Source organism: Tamandua tetradactyla, chromosome 1 (genome assembly GCF_023851605.1).
Source record: "Tamandua tetradactyla isolate mTamTet1 chromosome 1, mTamTet1.pri, whole genome shotgun sequence".
In the NCBI taxonomy this organism is placed as follows: Eukaryota; Metazoa; Chordata; class Mammalia; order Pilosa; family Myrmecophagidae; genus Tamandua; species Tamandua tetradactyla.
In genome coordinates, this window is record NC_135327.1 from 150,890,395 (window position 1) to 150,899,229 (window position 8,835).

General features: G+C 35.7%; 1 pseudogene; it reads left to right on the forward strand.

Moving 5' to 3' along the window:
- Positions 1–1,095: 1,095 nt before the first annotated feature.
- On the forward strand, positions 1,096–3,647 carry LOC143686950 (mitogen-activated protein kinase 6-like; annotated as a pseudogene).
- Positions 3,648–8,835: the final 5,188 nt, after the last annotated feature.

Here is an 8,835-nt window from a genome sequence, read left to right on the forward strand (position 1 = left end):
TATTTCAGAATGATGCTTATTTAATAAAATACAACTGGAAACTTTTTAAATATATATTTTTATTGAGAAATCTTCATACACATATAGTCCATCCAAAGTATACAATCGATGGCTCGCAATATCATCACATAGTTGTGTATTAATCACCATTAATCATGATCATTCCTACAATATTTGCATCACTACAGAAAAAGAGATTAAAAAAAAAAACACATACCTCCCCTACTAGTTACCACCCCCCTCTTGACCACTAGTATTTCAATTACCCTAAATTTTTAACCCCTTAACCCCCATGTTATTTATGTATTTTTCCTTATTTTTTAACTCATCTGTCCATACCCTGGATAAAAGCATCAGACAGGTTTTCACAATCACACTGTCACATTGTAAAAGCTGTATAGTTATACAATCATTTCAAGAATCAAGGCTACTGGAACACTGTTCAACAGTTTCAGGCACTTTTCTCCAGCCACTCCAATGCACCATAAACTAAAAAGAGATATCTATATAATGCAAAAGATGGATGGTAGCTTTGATTATGTTGTGGTGAGCTGGAGCCACCTGATCACTAACAAAAGACATCTGTTAATCAACAACTGCCAGAGCTTCCTGTTGAAATATATAACAACAAAGAAAGGAAAAGAGCAAAAAGGAAATAAAGCTTAGAACAATGTTGCTTAGGACCAGTCCAACAATGAATGTATCTGCATCGTGAGGAGAATATTCAGAGAAGCCTGTTCTGTGTATATTTATTCACACTTTTGTTAAGTGTTAAATTGTTTGGCACAAGTAAATCTGAGTGCATGGTATGTCATTTCATCCCATTTGAGTTTCTTGAGTGTTTTATTTAAATGTCTACAGAGTTGCTGCACCTTTCTTGAGCTTTGAGTAGAGCATTTTGAGCTTTAAATCTAAGGGGAGTGGAACGGCCTGGTTGGCATATTCAATGAACATCAAGAAACCATATTGCTATGGAAGCAAAAATTATTTTTTCTTCTCCCTTTTTGAAAGATCTTCCCTTTTGATGACAGTTTCCTTCCTTGTTCACACAAGTTCAACAATTCAAAAGGAAGAAGCAGTGGTAAGAGTTTCAAAATGGCAGAGAAATTTGAAAGTCTCGTGAACATTCATGGTTTTGATCTGAGTTCTAGGTATATGGACTTAAAACCATCGGATTGTAGAGGCAATGGGCTGGGTTTTTTTCCTGCTGTAGACAATGACTGTGATAAAAGTGTAGGCTTCAAGAAAATTGTCCTTACTGATCCCCAGAGTGTCAAACATGCTATACGTGAAATCAAAATTATTAGAAGACTTGACCATGATAACATTGTGAAAGTGTTTGAAATTCTTGGTTCCAGTGGAAGCCTGTTAACAGATGATGTGAGCTCTCTTACTGAACTAAACAGTGTTTACATTGTTCAGGAGTACAGGGAGACAGACTTGACTAATGTGCTGGAGTAGGGCCCTTTGCCAGAGCAGCATGTCAGATTTTTCATGTATCAGCTGCTATGTGGACTCAAGTATATTTCACTCTGCAAACGTACTGCACAGAGATCTCAAACCAGCTAATCTTTTCATTAAAACTGAAGACTTGTTGCTGAAGATAGGGGGCTTTGGTCCTGCACAGATCAGGGATCCCCATTATTTCCACAAGGGTCATCATTCTGAAGGATTGGTTACAAAATGGTAAAGATCCCCATGTCTTTTACTTTCTCCTAATAATTATACTAAAGCCATTGACATGTGGACTATAGGCTGTATCTTTGCGGAAATGCTGACTGGTAAAACCCTCTTTGCAGGTACACATGAACTTGAACAGATGCAGCTAATTTTAGAATCTGTTCTAGTTGTACATGAGGAAGATCGTCAGCTTCTCAGCATAATTTCAGTTTATATTAGAAATTGATATGACTGAGCCACACAAGCCTTTAACTCAGCTGGTTCCAGGAATTAGTGGAGAAGCATTGGATTTCCTGGAACAGATTTTGACATTCAGCCCCACTGATCAGTTAACAGCAGAAAAAGCACTTTCCCATCCTTACCATGAGCATATATTCTTTTGCAATGGACGAGCCAATTTCAAGTCATCCTTTTCATATTGAAGATGAAGTTGATAATGTTTTACTTATAGCTAAAACTCATAGTCATATTTATAAATAGGAAAGGTACCATGATTGTCAGTTTTCAGAGCATGATTGGCCTATACATAACAACTTTGATATTGAGGAAGTTCAGCTTGACCCAAGAGCTCTGTCTGAGGTCACTGATGAAGAAGTAGTACAAGTTGATTCTTGAAAATATTTGAATGGAGATGGTGAAAAGTATCTGGAGGATCCTGTTTTGATACCAATTACTCTACTGAGCCTTGTTGGCAGTACCAAGATCATCATGAAAGCAAATATTGTGATCTTGAGTGTAGCCATACTTGTAACTACAAAATGAGATCATCATATTTAGATAACTTAGTTTGGAGAAAGAGTGAAGTTACTCATTATTATGAACCCAAGCTTATTATAGATCTTTCCAGTTAGAAAAAGCAAAGCAAAGAAAACTCTGATAAGAAAGGCAAGTCAAAATGTGAAAGACATGGATTGGTTAAAGCCCAGATAGCTCTAGAGGAAGCATCGCAGCAAACTGGCTGAAAAAGAAAGGGAAAAGAATCAGGGATTTGACTTTGATTCCTTTATTGCAGAAACTATTCAACTTAGCTCACAACATGAGCCCATTGATTTTGTTGATAAATTAAAGAATAGCTGAGTGTCATTACTAGAATGGAAAGGCCTGATATTAAGTCAGGAAGCCAAGAAAAAGAGGAAAAAGGAATGGCAAATTTGGCTCAGTTAGAAGCTACTCTAGTTGCTAGCTTTCTTTCCTGGCTTCCTGTTTCATGAAGCTCCCCAGGAGGCATTTTTCCTTCTTCATCTCCAAAGGTAGCTGGCTGGTGGACTCTCTGCTCCGTGGTGCTGCAGCATTCTCTGCTCTCTCTGAATCTCCAATCTCCAAAATGTTTCCTCTTCTGTAGGATCCCAGAAACTAATCAAGACCCACCCGAATGGGTGGAGACATGTTGTCACCTAATCCAGTTTAACAACCACTCTTGATTATATCACATCTCCAAGGAGATGATCTAATTACAGTTTCAAACATACAATGCTGAATAGGGATTAGATGCCTTTACAAAATGGGATTAGGATTAAAACATGGCTTTTCTAGGGGACACACATCCTTTCAAACCAGCACAGAAGCCTTGTACCATTCTTCTTGGGATAGCCAGTTTGTGAGTGGGGAGGACTGTTTTCTCATAAGTCAGTTTTGTTGTGAGGTAAGGAAAGAGAAACAAAGTGGCAAGGAAAACACTTCTACCAGTTACTTGCACAGGTTCTTTAGTAGGAAAGAAGATGCTGAAATGCTAGCGACTGAGCCAATAGAGGATAGGAAGCTTGGAGAAAGGAAATGAGGAAGGATTTCTGAACAATGAGGAGTTCCTGTTTTACAAGCAACTTGAATCCATAGACATCTCACAGTTTCCCAGTCCATTTGGGTCACCACTTAAGTGAATACAGGCCACATTAACACCTTCTGCCATGAAATCTCCCCCTCAAATTCCTCCTAAAACATACAGCAGCTTTCTGAAACATCTGAACTAGAAACACTCAGCAGACATTTCTCTTTGTATCTTCATGAGATATGTTTTGTATTTTTTATTACTAGTGCTTGTCATTTTTTATTTGAATTAGATGGTATCATTTAGTAAGAATTTCATTTAGTTTTGGTTTTTAAAATCCGGACTTACTTTCTTCACGTGAGACAGTTTTCATTTTAACTGGCATGTCGTTTGCACACACGAATTTTAAAAATAGAGGAAAATAAAGCAATGCAGGCACAGACCAAAGAAATGCACTAAGTAAAAACCGTCTCTCATAGAACAATGATCTGTTTTACAGGAAACAAAAATCTTGCCTTGAAATTTACAAAGTGAGACTGTACATAATTGCATGAAGATATCTTTTTCTTAAAATTGTTTCATTTATGAGTATTTTCAAACTTTTCACACTGTACACATTTCTTAAAACACATGATACCAGCACCAACTGGAAATGAATGACAAATTTGATACGTATGATATCTACTGCAAGGTAACAAAATTATGTGGCAAAACATACCATCCATAGTGCTTCACATTATGCATTTCTATTTAGCCAGCATTTATTATAGTAAACTATTTTCAAGATTCATTCACTGTTTATAAATGTTCTGTTATGCATTCTTTATAGTGAAGTGTTTAATATATCACATCTTATTTATCTTAGCAAATCGGTATATTTTCTGTATTTAATTATAGAAAGTTAACTTAGTTTTTGAAATTTGTTTTCAAATACACTTTTTCCTTTTAACACTATGGTTTGTTGCCTACCTTGCTGAATATATAATGTCAGCTTATTCTAAGGTTGTCCATGAAGTTAATTTACTTAAGTAAATTTTAAGTAAAGTGCTCACTGTGTGTAGGAATTTGTATTTTGGGGGTGCTTGATCTATCTATAAAGAAAAATTAGGGATTACTTTATTATATAAAGCACCTAGAAGTCTTAATTGTGTTTATTTTTGTAAAAACAAACTAATATTAGACTCGTGTGCATGGAAATAATTAAGGTTCATCATTATTGTAGTTTAAGAGTTCATGATAAGACATATATTGGTTAAATGTAGAAAACAAAACAACACACATATCCCATACCTGTTACCCACTCCCCATTGACCTCTAGTATTTCAGTCTACCCAATTAAACCATAAACTAAAAAGGAATATCTATATAACACATGAGAATAACCTTTAGGATAACCTCTTGATGCTGTTTGAAATCTTAGCCACTCAAACTTTATTTTGTCTCAATTCTCTCTTCCCCCTTTTGGTCAAGAAGACTTTTCAATCCCATAATGCTGGGCCCCTGCTCTTCCTGGGAGTCCTGCCTCATGTTGCCAGGGAGATTTATATCCCTGGAAATCATTCATTCACCTAGTTTCATGCCTCACAACTTTCTTCCTTCTTGCAGCCACCTCCATCCATTGCGAATCGAGAACACTGCCACCATAAACATCAGTGTGCAAATGTACATTTATGTCTCTATTCTCAGTTCCTCCAGTTACATACCTAGCAATGGGGTTTCAGGATCATATGGCAACCCTGCCCCTAGCCTCCTGTGGAACCACCACACTGCCCTCTGGAGTTTATAGTTTTCTATGTATAGATCTTTTGTATCCTTAGTTAAATTTATTCCTAAATATTTGGTTCTTTTGGTTGCTATTATAAATGAATTTTTTCTTGATTTCTTTCTCAGATTGATCATTACTAGTGTATAGAAATACTACTGATGTTTGGGTATTATTCTTATACCCTGCCCCTTTGCTGTGCCCATTTATTAGCTCTGGTAGCTTTGCTGTAGATTTTTTGATGTGTAATATCATATCATCTGCAAACACTATGAGCTTTACTTCTTCCTTTACTTCTTTTTCTTATCTAATTGTTCTGGCTAGAACTTCCAGCACAATGTTGAATAACAAAGGTGACAGCAGGCATCCTTGTCTTGTTCCTGATCTTAGAGGGAAAGCTTCAGTCTTTTCCCACTGAGGATGATGTTAGCTGTGGGCTTTCCATATATTCCCTTTATCATGTTGAGGAAATTCCTTTCTATTCCTATCCTTCAAAGTGTTTTCATCAAGAAAGTATGTTGAATTTTGTCAAATGCCTTTTCTGCATTAATCAAGATGATCATGTGGTTTTTCCACTTTAACTTATTGATATGGTGATATTTCACTAACTGATTTTGTTATGTTGAACCAGCCTTGCATACCTGGAATAAATGCCACTTGGTTATGGTGTATAATTCTCTTAATATGCTGCTGTATTCAATTTGCAAGTATTTTATTGAGGATGTTTGCATCTATAGTTGTTAAAGAGATTGGTCTGTAATTTTCTTTTCTGGTAATATTTTTGTCTGGCTTTGGTATTGGGGTGATGTTGACCGCATAGAATGAGTTAGGTAGCTTTCCCCTCTCATCAAATTTTTTGAAGAGTTTGAACAGGATTGGTACTAATTGTCTCTTTGAATGCTTGGTAAAATTCACATGTGAAGTCATCTGTCATGTATTTTTCTTTTGGGGAGCTTCTTAATGACTATTCAATCTCTTTACTTGTGATTGGTTTGTTGAGGTGATCTATTTCTTCTCGAGTCAGTGTTGGTGGTTCATGCCTTTTCAGGAAATTGTCCATTTCATGTACATTCTCTAGTTTATTAGCATATAGTTGCTCATACTTTCCTCTCATTATTTCCTTTACTTTTGTGGGGCCAGTGGTTATGTCCCCTATTCCATTTCTGATTTTATTTATTTGCATCCTTTCTCTTTTTTTGTCAGCTTAGCTAAGGGTCCATCGATTTTATTGATTTTCTCAAAGAAGTAACTTCTTGTTTTGTTGATTTTTCTTAATTGTTTTCATGTTCTCTATTTCAATACTTTCTGCTCTAATCTTCGTAATTTCTTTCCTTTCTTTTTTCATTGGGGTTACTTTGCTATTCTTTCTCTAGTTCTTCTGGGTGAACAGATAATTCCTTGATTTTTTTTCTCTTCTTTTTTATTATAGGCATTTAAGGCAGTAATTTCCTTCTCAGCACCACATTTACTGCACCCCATAAATTTTGATATGTGTTATTCTCATTTTCATTTGCCTCAAGATATTTATTGATTTCTCTTGTAACTTCTTCCTTAACCTACTAGTTGTTTAACAGTGTTTTGTTTAGCCTCTATATATTTGTGAATTTTTTGGCTTGTTACTGATTTTTTTTTCTGCCCATTACTGATTTCCAACTTCATTCCATTGTGATCCAAGAAAATCTCTTGTATAACTTCAATCTTTTAAAATTTATTGAGACTTGCTTTGTGACCCAGCATATGGTCTATCCTTGAGACTAATCCATGAGCACTTGAGAAAAATGTGTATCCTGCATATCTTGGGGTGTAATGATAAATGTCAAGTCTACTTCATTTATCACATTATTCAAAATCTGTTTCCTTATTGATTCTCTGTATAGATATTCTATCCATTGAGAGCGAGGAATTGAAATCTCCACCTGTTATGGTAGAGGTGTGTATGTCTCCCTTCAGTGTTGTCAGTGTTTCCCTCATGTGTTTTGGAGCACTCTGGCTTGGGTCATAAATATATATGATTGTTAGGTCTTCTTGTTGAATTGTTCCTTTTATTAATACATAATGTCCTTCTTTGTCTCTTCTAATTGTTTAATTGTTTTACATTTGAAGTATCTATTTGTTAGATATTAGTACAGCTACTCCTGTTCTTTTCTGGTTATTATTTGTATGAAATATCTTTTTCTAACTTTTCACTCTCAACCTGTTTTTGTTCTCTTGTCTAAACTGAGTCTCCTATAGACAGAATATAGATGGGTCCTGTTTTTTAATCTATCCTGCAAGTCTCTGTCTTTTGATTGGGGAGTTTAATCCTTTAACATTTAGTGTTATTACTGTAAGGACAGCACTTTCTTCTACCATTTTGTCTTTTGGGTTTTCTGTCATATCTAATATTTTTTTTCCTATTTTTACGTTTACTGATGGTCTTCATTTCTACACTCTTCTCCAGATCTCTTTCCTATCTTTTCCTATCTTCCTGTAATGCTCCCTTTAGTCTTTCTTGCAGAGCCTGTCTCTTAGTCACAAATTCTCTCAGTGACTGTCTGAAAATAGTTTAATCTCTCCGTCATTTTTGAAGGACATTTTTGCTGGGTATAGAATTCTTGGTTGGTAGTTTTTCTGTTTCAGAATCATAAATATATCATACTACTGCCTTCTTATCTCCATGATTTCTATTGAGAAATCCACACATAGTCTTATTGAGCTTCCCTTGTATGTGATGGATAGCTTTTCCCTTGCTGCTTTCAAGAGAATCTTTGTTTTTGACATTTGAGAATTTGATTAGTAAATGTCTTGGAGTAGATCTATTTGGATCTCTTCTGCTTGGGGTGCAACTGCACTTCTTGGATCTGTAATTTTATGTCTTTCATAAGAGATGGAAAGTTTTCAGTGATTATTTTCTCCATTAGTTTTTATGCTCCTTTCCTCTTCTCTTCTCCTTCTGGGACACCCATAACATGCATATTCATGCACTTCATGTTGTCATTCAATTCCCCTAATCATATTTTCCATTCTTTTCCTTATATTTTCCTTTATGTGTCAGATTTCAGATATCTTGTCCTCCAATTTGCTTGTGCTTTCTCCTGCCTCTTCAAATTTATTGTTGTAGCTCTCCATTGTTTTTCATCTCCTCTATTGTGCTTTTTGTTCCCATAAGTTGTGTGATTTGCTTTTTCAAACTTTTGAATTCTTCTTTATGTTTGCCCAATGTCTTCTTTATAGCCTCCCTGTCACACAAAAGACAATGTGACATTTATGGCCACTTAATTTATAGGTTCAGATTCATGAACAACACAGACTTCATAATTTATTAGGAAGTAATTTAATGAAAGTAATTAAAAGAGCTTTCAAAAATAAGGCACAGTTACATCACCAGATGAGATGGCACCAACACCTGAAGAGAAGTGTAGGGAAGTCTTGGAAGCAGCATTCCAAGACTGGTATGATATTTTTACACAATAGTGGCCAAATTCAAATTAGCTTATGTGACCAGGCCCAGTTTGGTTCTCTGGAAACTGGCTAGGGAAGAAGAAGAGGAGCTTCCTGGGACCCAGATATCTTTATCAAAATTCACCTCCTTCCTGGAGGACAGCTAGTCCTCCCAGCTAGAGTGTACATTTCAACTATTTCTTACTAA